General features: G+C 51.1%; 1 long non-coding RNA gene across 1 annotated transcript; it reads left to right on the top strand.

Moving 5' to 3' along the window:
* The first annotated feature begins 2713 nt into the window (after nucleotides 1-2713).
* On the top strand, nucleotides 2714-12760 carry LOC102901834. The gene is made up of 4 exons (XR_002739896.2): nucleotides 2714-3118; nucleotides 3507-3879; nucleotides 10641-10825; nucleotides 11378-12760. It is a non-coding gene; the product is annotated as an uncharacterized LOC102901834 (long non-coding RNA).
* The last annotated feature ends 1830 nt before the right edge of the window (nucleotides 12761-14590 follow it).

The following is a 14590-nucleotide window of genomic DNA, read 5'->3' as shown; positions in this document are numbered from 1 at the left end:
GCCCAGGCCGCAGGTGGGCTACCTGTTGACAGTCCCAGCTGAGCCCAGCCTTCACATCCTCCTAACCCACAGGCCAGACACGTCATGGAGAAGCTTCTAGATGATCCCCGACTCTTGCTTCATGTTTTCCCAGCTGAGGCAGAGACAAGCCACCCCTGCTGGGCCCTGTCTGAATTTCTGACTCAGGGCCTTCGAGAACATAGAAAATGGTTGTTGTTTCACTTCGCTAAGTTTGGAGGGGTTTGCTAGGCGGCGACAGGCACAAGTTCTGGAACAAGGTCTCTGTTCTTTTCCCTCCTCTCCTTCACGGCGACGCCATCCTGACTGATCAGAGTTCCCGGCCGTGATGTCCTGGATGGCCCTGGCCAAATCTCTCCTGTTTGCCATTCTCTTAAGACCCTCGACTCTCCGGGTGACAGAAAGAAATTCCAAGAAGGTTAACTACACTCATCCCTCCTACTGCCTGCCCAGTCGTCAGCACTTCAAGGTGTCAGAGGGCCTTCTTCCGCCCACATGCCTGCCTGTCGTCATAAGCGATCCCAGGAGGCAGGCAGGCCGGTCAAGGATGGGAATCCTCGGCCCTTTACTGGACAGGCCGGGGACACATTTCTGGATGGGGACCTGCTCAAACCAACAGAAAGGCTGACCTGCCCTGCCCGATGCCGGCCCTGGGGTGAAGCAGCCAAGAACGGCTTTCCCTTTGAAAGAGTCAAAGCAGTCCTAAGGGGAGCCACACAGACACCACGGGCCAGACCGGTAGCGTAATGGCCCAGACACTTCCTGTCACGCCTGATCTTGTCACGCCTCTCAGCCCTGCTCCCTGGGCTTGTCTTGGCCAGCTGAGAAACCTGACAGTAGGACTGGAGTCAGGACTCAGGTCACCTGTTGAGGAAGAATAGTGAGAAGGGAGCACGGGGCAGGAGGGGGCGCCTCTGGGGGCCGGTCAGGGTCTGTTTCTCGACCTGGGTGCCGCCTGCCCAGTGGGTTCGCTCCGTGACTCACCGAGCTGTGTGCCGACGACCCGTGCACCTCTTTGCAACGTATGCGACACGGCAATACAAAGCAAAAAACCATCCGACCAGCATTTGGGCTGCGGGCACGAAGCCTAAAATAAGTGCCCGAGGAACAGTAACAGAGGAAACGTGCCTTACTGGAGCGGTTGGAGCAGCGCCTCTCAGCAGGGACCTCCTTCGGAGGAGAGGCCACCGCCTCCACGTCTGTGTCAGCAGCACCAGCGGGGAGCCTGGCACACAGAAGGGGTCCAGTGAATGTCCGCTGGCCCACCGCCTTTAGCTTCCCCTTCCTCCTTCCTACTCCTTACCTCCAGCTGACAGGGAAAGCCTTTCCAGAAGGCCCTTGGCTAACATCCTGCTGTAGCAAGAGCCACGCTTTCTTATACATGCTCCCTGTCACTGTGGACACCTGAGATGACGGACAGGGGCGGCGAGGCCAGGATGAATGAAGACCCTAAAATTCCCCACGGGGGCTTTAATCAAGGTCTTTGCCTGCCGCCCCCGGCAAACCTTCCGCAGAACTGTGAAGAAACAGCACCACATAATGGGTCGATGCTCTGCTGGGTGCTTTACATGTGCAAACTCGTTTCATCTTCACGACGACCCTGTGAAGCGGGGACTGCTATTAATCCCTTTTTATAGGCAGCGAAACCGAGGCTCAGAGAAGTTAAGCAACCTGCCCAGAGTCACACAGCTGGGAAACAACAGAGCCTGGGTCAAACCCAGCCAGCTGGCCCCAGCATCCGTAGTCTCAGGCCCCAAGGGGCCCTGCCTTTACAGGGATGACAATAATATACACTTGGGAGGCATTTTCAAAATATTTGTTTGATAAATGCCAAACGACTGAATAGAGAAGAGCTGATCCTACAACAAAGGAAGAACCAGTGCTGGAGGTGGCGGTATTTATTTCACCTTTCAGTCAAGGTGGGGAGAGGCCGGAGGTGGGAGCAGCCGGACCTCTGGGCCGAGCAAATAAATGCTCCTTGGATCAGAGAAAACAAAATCCTACTCACAGAAGAAAGATCCCTTGCTATTCCCCCTCCCTCCCCCCTCAGGATCTGAACAGATAATCAGAGCGTGCAGACATTCAACAGTAATCAATTAGTACCTACTTTAGATTAAATTGAGAATATGTAAATCGGGCGCCTCATCAAGGCTGCACACAGCCAGTGATTTGAGACGCAGGCACCCCAACGACGTGCTGCAGACATACTGAGTCTCTGCGACACAGAAGGGCATGCAAATCTTGTCCCACCGCCAAAAATTTCTTAGACTGGGAAACCTGCTGTTCTTTACACACACATGCACACACGCGCGCGCGTGCGCGCGCGCGCGCGCACACACACACACACACACACACACACACACACACAAACTTTCCTTATCCTCTCTTCTCCATCTTTCCAGAGGCACATACTTTCTTATATCACCAGAAAGAGCCGTCAGTATAAAAACCCAGTGTCAGGAACACAAACAGCAGAGCATCCTTGATCTTGACCCAGACTCCATATGGCCCCAGTGGTCTAGAAGTTAAGCCTTGTTTTGGCGGTTGGTGACTGGTCTTATTTTTGAGAGCGGTATAATAAACAGAATCGGTGGCTAAATATGACTCGGGCTTCCTGGATTCCTTTTCAAATTCCCGGAAAGGGAAATGAGAGAAGGGACACCTATCGGGTTTCAAAAGTGATTTCTGAGAGCTTGCCTGACGTGCAACTTGAGAGACAAACACACTCCAGCATGGAACAAATTGGGAGAACAGGGCCCTGGATAAACACGTCTTGGGAAGGCAAGGAGAACCTAGGCAACGAGAGGCCTGATCAGAGCGGAGGCCTTCATCAGGCAGGAGTGGTTTTATGCCAGCCTGTCTACGGAGGACCCTGGCCAGCACAGACCCTAGCCGTCTGAGCAGGGTGCCAGAGGAAATCACAGCTGGCAGGGAAAGGGTGTTTCCAGACTGCGGTCCTCAGAACTGTCCTTGTCAAGGCCCGGAAGACTGGCGTTCTTCACGCGATGCTCTCAAAAGGCACGACACGAGTGAGAGATGCTGATCGCCAGCCATGGAAGATGGCGTTGAGCCTAGGGAGTGACTAGGCATGGAAGTAAAGGTATATGAAAAGTATAAATATGTATTTCATAAATAAAAACACGAAAAGCATCCCGTGGGCCATCGGCATTCCAATCCAGAAGACAGACATGAGGTCAAGACCCGACCAGAAAATGGCGAAAAGGAAGGGAGGGGGCAGACATCAGAAATGACAGAGGGCTGCTTGTTTGGGGATTCTTGGAGCCAGGTTCAAAGGGGAGGGGGGTTGTCCCTAACATTTGGGAAGAAAAATCTGAATGAAGGGAAAAGAGCTGAGAGTGAGGATATTCCCATGACAGAACGGACAAGAAGAGAATACTAATGAGCTCCAACTCCCACTTCATGCTGAGTGCGGTAGATTATAAAAATGCTTACAATTATTCGCCTCTCTGCGTTCACTTCCATTGCAGTTCCTCCCCTCAAGATATGGGGTCTTCTTCCCTACTCCTTGAATCTGGGCTGTCTACGTGACCGGCATTAGCCAACGGAACATCGACAGGGGAGACACAGGCAGAGGTTCGAAAAGGACTTCCGCTTTGGGGCTCGTCCTCTCGCCCCACTGAGAACCATGAGACCGTCATGTGCATGAGCCTGAACTAACCTGCTGGAGAGGTTCCAGGGAGTACAACTGGGGCACTCTGGCCAACGGCCGGCCAAGCACCCAACATCCGAGAGAGATCCTTCTTGATCATCCAGCCCACCGGAGAATCGCAGGCGCGTGAGCAAGCACGCCAAAGAAGCCATACTCAGCCAACACGCCAGATTGACAGCTAAATAACATAGGTACTATTTTAAACCATCGAATTTGGGGGTGGCTCGTTCTATAACTACAGCCAATACGTTGGGGAGTAGCTAGGTTTTTAGGTAGGATGGTATGATCTAAAAGGGCCAAAAGCAAATTGGGTGGTCAAGGTAAATGAAGGTCCTGAACGTGAGGAGGAGCAAAAGACAATCAAGAGCTCTGGAAGGTTCCCTGGCAGAGGGATACTTTAAAAAGAGCAGTACTGTAAGCAAGTGAACGCTAGACCGGAGGGGCGGAGCTTAGAGTGGAGAAGCCCAGCTTGCAGGGGATCCGGGCTTGTATAAAGACAGACCTAAAATCTCAGGGCGCATTTCAGAGGAGGGAATGGCAGGACCTTAAGACAGATAAGCTTCAGAACAGGAAACGATGGTTTCCAAGATGCCCCCGAAGCATATCCTTTTGAAGCCTGGGAGGACAGTGGTGTCAAAGACACAGAAAGGAAAGTTGGGATGGGCAGGCAAATGGAGTGTGATTCAGTCAGAAATTTCAGGGCTACGAAAAGCTTTTGTCAAACGCACTCAACGTTGTGATTTACTGGGAGAATCAGAATCAGGGTGCCCTGCGGCATGCCAGGGAAAGCTGAGCACCCTCGCCTTAGAAGGTGCAAGACAGGGGTGAAGCTGGGAGGCCTCAGGAGCGGGATTTCATGGGTCTTCATCCCACCGTGCCATTTTAGGAAGCTCTTGTCCTCTGCTGAGTTCGGATTCTTGAGAGGGAGCACCTGACAGGCCACAGGCCACCCAACAGATTAGCTCCGGGGTGGGGTGCTCGTGGATCCTTACCAACCGTGGTAAGCCGTGCAGGAAGATGAGAGTGCTTGCATAGAGAGAGTGTGCTCTCCGGAGCTGTTAAGAGGCCGATGAGGGGTAGGGAGGCGATAGTGAGCGCCTCCCTAAGGCGAGTGAGCAGGCTGAACTGGCAGTGAAAGCTAAGAACTCCAAATGCAGATGTCCTGATGGAAGCGAGAAACACGGGGCTAAGAGTCAGGCCTGGGCTTCAGATGCGAGTGACGTGCCTCTAAGTGAAGGTGAACGCTGGCAAATAGTGACTAATTCATCTTCAAAGAGCATAGAAGGAGGAGACCGTAGGGCGGAGGCCAGGAGGCGTGGGCAGTGCCTACAGATGTGAAAGGAGAAAGGGGACCCACTAACAGAGAAAGGGCAGAGAAAAGTGACGTGGAAATCAAGGCTCAACTGTGTCTAGTGAAATGCGGGTCAAAGAGCCAGAGGACCATGAAAAAAATTCTTCCTGAGTTTAGGAGGTCACGGGCGACTTTTAGGAGAAGACAGTAGAGGAGAATGGTTTCACCCTTTCCCTTAAGGGAAGGCAGGAAGTAAGACCGTGGAGGAGTCTACAGCAAAACTCACACCAGTTGAGTTAGCACTACGTCAACAGCAAATGGCTTGATTTTCTTGGAGGGCGTAAGGATGGAGAGAGGAAGGACTGGAGGTATCTTCAAATGTCCACAAATCAGCCTCACAAATATCTTCTTTTGAGGAAAATAGCACCCAAATCCAAAGACTGTAGAAGGAGACTTCAGCTTTCGATGTATCACCCATGGAGGTGTCCTCCTACGGTTCCGGAACCATTCCCAAAAAGACGGGCTGAGACACGTGTGATTTGTAGAGGCTGAGTTTCTGTAAAACATTTAGTCAAGCGGTTTGGTGACAATTGAGTCGGTGGACATGCCCTTACTGCTCACGGGGATGCCCCTGGGGCTTCCTCCAGTGCAGTTAATTTCCAGGACATGGCGCCACTAAATATTAGCATGTCCCCTCGTGTTAATGGCAAATGGCAAGAGGCTCTCATAATTTAGATATTTTTATGGCTGTTCTGTGGAAGCTAATTTTGTCTAACAAAACCCCATTAAGTTTTAGCTCTATCCTTTTCCCTTCCTCCAACTCCCCGAACTGGGACTTCTATGTTAATTGCAGCCAGTCTATGCTAATTAGATTTCATTTCTGTTTCTTAAAGAGACAGATGCCACCAGGCCCTGCCCCAGTCATCCTTCCCTCCCACCTCCATAGCCAGCTTTTCAGAGGTTAAACTCTAGACTGGATGAAGAATTCACTTAAGGCTCACACTTGAAGTTGGAAAGCAAAGGGGTCAGGTGTTTCCGTATCCCTCACAACTTCCTTTGAAGACGAAATGCTTCTTTTCCATGAAATTCTAAGTGTAGCATTTCTAATTGAGAAACAAATCAAAACACTATTAGATTCCTTAACTACACACAAAACTCAACGAAACACCCCAAGGCCTACTATAACCGTTGCTTTGAACAGAAGACCCTCCATTCTGGAGCTTTCATCTGTGCTGTGACAAGTTTGCGTTCATCACTGTAGGCTGAGTAAGGATTTACAGGGCAAGAACTGCCCAAGGAAAAGAGTAACTTCGGATACTAATGCTTGGTTCTGTTCACTGAATGAGTGCCTTCTAGGATCTCAGTAGGCACTGGGGAGGAGAAAAAAATGGACAAGAAAAAGACCCGACTTAAAAAGGTGTCCAGTCCATTGGGAAGACATGATAATAATGCTACAAAATAAGTTACTTACCATTTATCAAGCACTACCGTGAACTCCGTTAACGCACATTATCCCATTTTAATCCCGGCTGCAATAACATGAGGTAGATATTTATATGCCCATGATATAGATGCTTAGAGACGCATACTCTATCAGTGGCATACCATAATAACCCTTGGGCCCGTGGATCCGCTAAGAAGTTCTTCTTCAAGATGTGGGTCATCTTGGCTTGGCTGCAGGTTGAGTTCACGTCTGTTCTGCATGTATTGCCCCCTCTTTGGACCCAACAGCTAACCTGGGGTATGTTCTGCTCATGGTGATAGGAGAAGCGCAGAGGGATGACTCAAAACACATGATGCCATTTAAGGCCTTTAAAGGTCTAGACACGATCTCATACACCCTCACTTTCACCCACAATCCATCCACCAATTCAAGTCACATGGCCAAGACTAACATCAATGGATAAAGACGTATTTTGTGCTCAACCAAGTGAAGGAAACGGCAAAGTCACATAGGACAGGCTGTGGATTTGTAATTCCAATAGGAGGGCGCGAAAAATTAAAAATAGTGACCTAAACTGCATGCACAGATCAAAACTGCTAGAACTCGCGTTCAACCTCAGGATGATCAGGCTCTCAAGCCCATCCTTCTAACCACTATGCTGATGCGAACATCTAACAGTAATAAAGTCAGGCAGCGGCAAACAAGGAGCAATGACACAATCTGACTGGGGGATCCGGGGAGACACCTGGGCATGAGGATGAGGAGGACTCTTGATGGGCAGAGAAGCAGGGTGGGGCACTGGTGCCGGGGGAAGCACCATGAGGATGGATGGCAGGACATGACGTCGTCATGAGACTAGAGGGTAGGGTTCCCAGGGATGGCACAGAGTGTGAGAGCTGAACACAGGAAGTTAAGATCAGGAGGGAGTTCTGAGCACAACATGTGACGTGATCACATCTGGAATCTCTCGGGCCAGCTCTTCTCAAACTTCATGGCACGTACGAATCCTCTGGGACTCTTGTTGAAACTCAGATTCTGATTCGGTACGTCGTGGGTGGGGGGCCTGAGATTCTCCATTTCTAACAAGCTCTCTGGTGATGCTGGTGCTTCTACTTCACACTTTTGGTAGCAAGGCTCTGGGCAAACAGGCTGCCAGCCATTCCAGGTCGGGGACCAGGTTTTCTAAAGACCCGCCACTGTGGCTGGATGTTGCTGCTGCTGCTGCTGCTGCTTCCCTTCTGATCGACCTCCTTGGCCTCCCCCGAGTCTTCCCCACTCAGCGGTCACACGCCAAGGAGGCTCTCCGACACCTTGTTGGATTAACTGCCTGCATCCCTATGCTCTAACTTGTTTTCTCGTAAGCGAGAAAAACAAAGTGCTGCAAAAAGCAACCTTCTATTACTGGAGGTCTACGCAGATTCATTAGAGCTTTGGGGAAGCCATCAGAAGTTGATTGTGCTTGAAGGGGTTGCTCGTCTCCTCCCATTTCCTAATTTGATTTCACGGCTCTGCAATGAAGTCAGAATTAGAGCCACATTAAAGACGGGAAGAGGGAGAAAAAAAATCTACCACCAATCAAGTTCTGAAACTTGCAAGGTGCCTTCTCCCCGGCTCCCCAAGGAATCACCCTTTTACGAGGGTGAAGGTGACCTCAAGACAGACCACGGGCTGAAAAATCATGGCTTTTATAGTTGCCCACAAAGCAGAGAGAAGATGTATTACAGAGAAGTCACACATTTGTGGGTAGGGGGCTCTGGAAAAAGGAGAGAGACACTGTGGAAGTCCTACCTCAGTTACGGCTCACCTTGGGAATGGGTGGCTTTTACTTTCCTTCCTTCCTTCCTTCCTTCCTTCCTTCCTTCCTTCCTTCCTTCCTTCCTTCCTTCCTTCGCTGGTACCAGGCGAATGGCACCAGGGTCTCAGGATGTCCCAATCCAACTGCCTGTCCCTGAGCTTAGAGCTGTCCTTGGGTTGAATGGTCACAGGGCCGTTCTTTTAAGTTCAGATGATGTTCAGGCACTGAGAGCAGATGTTGTTTATACCCTTGCCTTTGTGCCCTTGGCACTCACTCCTATATCCTGTGGGTGTTTACAGTGAATACCTGTTACGGATTCTATTCATTGGAGCGCGTTGAGGACTCAAAGAAGGCAAGTTGGAGTTTATACTTTGGGACGCAGCTGTCAACTGAGAAACAGACTGGCGGATAAGTACCACCAGCTTCCTCACCTCTGGGTTGGGATAACTCTGGGGGCATATTCTTCACTGTTCCCCAGTGGTCCCCACTTGATAACATACCCTGTCCCGGTGTCCTGTCTTCCCCTATACCACCCCTTCATTCCTCTATCGGAGCTTCCCGGGATTCATTTTCAAACAAATTAATGAAATTTTTGTCTCAGGTTCTGCTTCTGGGGGGGGACTCAAACTAAGACGGTGTCCCCAGCTTCTCCCATTAAGATGCCACCGTTCCAGGTGGCAAGGATTTAGGGGTTCAGGAATGAGCGGGGCTTTTTGAGTGAACGTGGGAGAGGAAGTCAGGACAGTCCCCCGGGCAAGGAGGGGAGTAGGGGGTGTGTGTGGGAGATGTGGGGACGAGGTGCGGGAGGCACGTCACGGGTCCACGATTGCCAAGTGGAAAGGTGCCAACTCATCCGTCACTGCAATTCCGCTTGGAGCTTATCCCATTCTTGGGTTTTCAGTGTAAAATGGTAACGATTAATGGTTTCCCATAAGACATAGGGTTTGAGCTTGGCCTTGCCTCTTCCTGGGTGGATATCCCAGTCATTTTCTTTTTCTAAGCTATGATGTCCTTGGATGTAATTGGAGATAATAATGCCCATGGATCCAAGCTGTATGGAGCTTGAGGTAGAGGAGAATCCTTGGGCTCTGCAGGCCTGGGTGTAAACCTCAGATCTGCCCTTTACTGGCTGTGTGGCTTTTTGGCATTTGTCCAACATCTCCGACACCATTTATTTATAAAATGGAGAAAGAACATTAATTTGAATCACGTGGAACAGCCTCTGTTTGATATTCTGAGCTACTGAAATGGCAATTTCATATGGTTCAACCTAAGGCCTGCCTGGCAGGGTTTAGGTGAGGATTTAAAATAGCTGAAAAGCATCTAGGGTCCTGACATGCACGTGGTGGGTGCCAAATATACCATAACAGCTGTGACAACTACTCCTGAGGTAACATCTTATGGTGACCATGCCACAAAACATATAAAACCTGACTCAGATTTTGAGTAAATAATAATAGCACCCCACTGGGTCACCTGGGTGACTCAGTCGGTTAGGCATCCGACTTCGGCTCAGGTCATGATCTCACGGTGCATGGGTTCAAGCCCCGTGTCGGGCTCTGTGCTGACAGCTGGAGCCTGCTTCCGATCCTGTGTCTCCCTCTCTCTCTCTGCCCCTCCCCTGCTTGCAATCTCTCTCTCTCTCTCTCTCTCTCTCTCTCTCTCTCAGAAAGTATGCATTAAAACAACTAAAAAATAATAATAGCACCCCACCGCCCAAGGACCCCATCTACCCATCTGACTGTCAACCAGTCACTGGACATCCAGAAGCTGGGGGGAACATGCCAGGCTTTGTGCATGTCCGAGCTCCCTGAAGAACACAGGTTTTTTGTTGTTGTTGTCTGTATTTCCAAATGTCATATTGCAACCGTTGCCAATAAAAGGGATGATATTTCAGCTTCCACCTTTTGTGATGCTCAGGTTTAAAAAATAAAGGAGGGCCCAGCAAAATTACCTTTATCATTTTAAGAAACAATCGTTGAAACAGCCATTGTGAACATATTCATTATTATACAACACCGAGCGTCTGTTATTATTACCCACTGAAAGGGCAGGCGGGAGAGAATTCCAGGCAATCTCTCTCGGCAGAGCTTTGCAGGTTTCATGGAGCGCTCAAAACTCCCCCAAACGTGCTCCTTGAGCATTTGGCTTGCTAATCTTGTTGGTGTGACAGAAAAAAAAATCGAAAATAGCTAATGGCTTTAATTTTCTCGTACCTGACAGCTAGCCAATGCACCCCATCCTAAACAGTTACTGATCTGATTCCCCCCTTCTCCTTCTCTCTCTCTCCCTCCCCCACACACACATACACGCACGCACGCACACACATTCCTCTTTTCCAAACATGCCAGTCACAACCATGTGTGTGTGCAAGCATGTGTGCATGTGTGATCGGGCTTAGTTTGATTTCTTTGCCTCTCAGGAAGGTCACAAACCACAGACGTGAAGAGTTTCTTTATGGCGAGCAGGGAGGGACAAACAGCACTGCCTCATCGAAGACCTACGGCAACGAGGCACCACCAGGACCACATGTGGTATAGATCACTCAAGGTGGCCACTGGGAATAAGACAGAGAAACAGCAGAGTCAGGCCTGGGAGGCAGATCTGGTGAGTGTCTGGTGAGCTGCGGGGCCTGGTGGTGACAGCTGCCCCTGCAGACGGGCTCCAGGAGAGCCGGAAGCCCAGGGGAGGCAGAAGGATCTGGGAAGGGCACCAGGTACTACTGTGTCAAGATCCAGAATCATGGGGAGCACACGGACAGGAATTCGGTGAAAGGGCATTTAGAATTCCCTGCTTCTCCTTCCTTCCCTCCCCTGGTCCCCATTGCTGGTTTAAACTCTAAACGAGAGCCAGGGCTCTATGTGTGAACATGAAAAGTACCGGAGCAGCAGCTGCCGGGGCTGCACCAGATGACGTTACACTACCCTCTGTGAGCGTGCGTGTGTGTGCACGTGTGTGTGCGGGCTAGTGTACGTTTGTGTGCACGTGCGTGTGTGTGTGTGTGTGTGTGTGTGTGTGCGTGCGTGTTTGGGGTGAGATGGTTCTGCATTTTAAAGGGATGGATTAATGGCTAAATGGCTGTTCTATGCTTTAAAGGGCCAGCTGTTCAGCAGTTAGTATTACAAGATTTATCTCTCGGAATGGTTTTTTTTTAATCAGCCCCCATTCCCCAGCTGGAGGCTCGTTGTTACGGGAGAAGAACAACACTGTCTGGGTGGAGGGAAGGCATCCGAGCGTGCACCTTAGAGCCCTCCTGGACAGCAGAAGCTTGGATGGCGCCTCCCTCCGAGAGCAGCTTCTGTGCCTTCCTTCGAGCGCCTGGCTTACCTGGCTAACATGGGCTCGCCTCAAAGACACGGAGGCTCCTTGGCGAGCTCCTGGAACACAGAGCTTGGACTCTCATTTCTATCTGCGTGATCTCCACCTCCCAGGCTCCTGTGTGCCCCAGGCTTGGCCTTATCCGGCCCCTTATTCGGCCTCGGGGCTGCCTCACCCCTAGATACCTGCCCTCGATTCTGTCCTCTGCCCCCCTACATCCTTCTCAGGCCCAGAACCTTCCACGTGTACCTCTCCACAGGCCATTCCAATGCTTTTTGCCTTCCTCTCAGGACGCCTATGGATGCCCTTTGAATAGTCACAGAAGCTCCCTTCCTCCAAAAAGCCTCCCCTCTCTCCCTCCACTGAGTCACAAAGTCTCTGAGCACGAGGGCCCCTCTGGAGATGCCATGCCCAAGAGCAGGCATCTCTTCTTTCCTCGTGCCCTCCTTCCTGTCTTCTGGAGACAGGGCCCTCGTCGTCGTTTTCCTCCTTGCCCTCCTTTACCTACCGCCTGCCTCGAGCTTGGGAATGGGGTGTCCAGGGACTCCCCGTGATCGACGACGGCAGACCGCGGGGCAGCCGCGACACAACTGGAACGAATCGACCGAGGCCGAATGCTAACTGCCTCTGGCCACCTCTCCTCTTGGGCCTCTCTCTCAGGCCCCAGAAACACTAAAGGTTCAGGTCCTAAAAATCCGAACTCCCGGGCCCACGAATCATCATTTCCAGCCTGAAAGAGGCACCCAACCCAATCTAATACTCCTGTATTCCTGGGCATAGCATGGTCATTAAAGCTGCCCTCCCTCCTGAACTCAGGGCGCTTTCACTGCTGCTCTCCTCTGACCGTCCCGTGAGTGGTGGTCCAATAAATGGTCCAGGAGGCTCAAAGGGAGACCTGGGTGTTCCCTGGACCTGTGGGTCACTGGCGGTTCATTCTGGGCTCCGGATCCAAAGGAGCTGGGGGTAGGTTTCAGCCCCCAAAGTGGAGGCCAGACCTCCCACATCCAACAACCACAAGTCAGAGATTGCTACGGTGAACAGAAGCGGCCTGAGCCCCGATGTGCCCACACGTGTCCCAGATGGGATTTTCCCTCCCAGAAGAAACTGCCCAGAGCCTGTTCTTTTGAAAGGCTTGTCTTTCTCGGGGAGCCTGGGTGGCGCAGTCGGTTAAGCATCCGACTTCAGCCAGGTCACGATCTCGCGGTCCGTGAGTTCGAGCCCCGCGTCGGGCTCTGGGCTGATGGCTCAGAGCCTGGAGCCTGTTTCCGATTCTGTGTGTCTCCCTCTCTCTCTGCCCCTCCCCCGTTCATGCTCTGTCTCTCTCTGTCCCAAAAATAAATAAACGTTGAAAGGCTTGTCTTTCTCTAATGAAAACCCATACTCAAACATGGGACGTGGTGTCACAGACACAACAGGAAGGGACCCTCAGCTTTGCAAAATAGTCATTAAAGGACTTGTTTAGATTGTGAGATACCTGCCCCCCGCCTCAGCCAGTGAGAAGGTGACAGGAGGCAGGAGTTGAGCCCACTGAGCGGAGAAACCAACCGCATTAGGCTCATTCCTAACACTGCCACTGACTAGCAGTGCGGCCATAAGCAAGTTCCCTCTCCTCTCTGTGCCTCAGTTTCTGCATCCGTTAAATGGGGACAATTATCACAACTACCTCATAAGGTTGGTCTGAGGACCCAGTGAGGTAATTCTGGCAGAGCAGTTGGTGCAGTGCCTGGCACACAGTAAGCACTCAGAAAGCTTCGTGGTTACTTGAATTACGATTTTTAAAATCAATGGCCAATCTACACTGAGTCTGGGGAAGGAACGAGGTCAAATAGGCTGGTAACTTATCATGTTGAAAAAGACCTGATTTAGCCTGAAAAGGTGCTGAGCAAATGCTTCATTTCAACATTTTATCATGTTGAGCATCTACTATCTCCAAACCTTCCTTGGATTTGGATCAGTACCAACACCCAGAACAGCAGGCAACACAGTGGCCCCTTAAATATCGTGCATCGGTGGGGCAAGAAAATAAAGGAATTGGGTTGGAAACCCATTGTTTTTGTCTATTTCGTTTCTATTTCCTGGTTTCCCTCTGGGACGCCACCCTTCTCCCATCCTCAGCCGGTAGAAGCTCTGACTGTGCTCTCTCTTCCCTACTCCGTGTTCAACGGGCATCGTGACGGCAGCCTGAAGTCAGCCGTGGGGGGAGTAGTGATACCACTGACCTTGGCAAACACTCCCAATGAGCATCTCCCTCCCCCTACCCCAGAGCCCGTCGTTAGACATTTACCAGCACACCCCTGGGCTTAACCCCACGCCACAGACACATGACCCCGGAATGGCCAATAGGCATATCCCCACTTCCCGGCTTCAGCGATAGGCTCAGAGACGGACGCGTGTCCAGAGCCACACCCACGACATGCAATCTTGGGGTGTTTGTTGGGAAATTTTGGAAGAAAAACTTCTTTCTAGGGGGAACGTAAGGATGAAGCTTGCTAGCGTCAAATTCACCGCTACGCGGAGACAGTCCCACCTGAGAGAAGGAAGGAACAGGGGAGCAAGTGCTGGTGACTAGGCCAGACTAACCCTTTTTTTTTTTAATTTTTTTTTTCAACGTTTATTTATTTTTGGGACAGAGAGAGACAGAGCATGAATGGGCGAGGGGCAGAGAGAGAGGGAGACACAGAATCGGAAACAGGCTCCAGGCTCTGAGCCATCAGCCCAGAGCCTGACGCGGGGCTCGAACTCACGGACCGCGAGATCGTGACCTGGCTGAAGTCGGACGCTCAACCGACTGCGCCACCCAGGCGCCCCCAGACTAACCCTTTTAAACCCTTGGGTTTAAAAGGAAAGCAACCCGATAAATTGTCCCTTCCTTCTCCTTGGCAAGCCAGGTTCGTGTGGAGTTCTGTCACGTGCCACACTCAAGAGTCCCCACTAACAGCGATGCGTCATATGTTCTCCAGTGTCCGGGCTTTATCTATTTATGGTAGATGGTTTAGTGGCTACGGGTTCCTCCTACCCACACATGCACGCTTCTTTTCGGTGTGATTTTGCAAC

This window comes from Felis catus, chromosome X (genome assembly GCF_018350175.1).
Source record: "Felis catus isolate Fca126 chromosome X, F.catus_Fca126_mat1.0, whole genome shotgun sequence".
NCBI classification, from domain to species: Eukaryota; Metazoa; Chordata; class Mammalia; order Carnivora; family Felidae; genus Felis; species Felis catus.
This window is presented reverse-complemented; position numbering and strand designations above follow the sequence as displayed.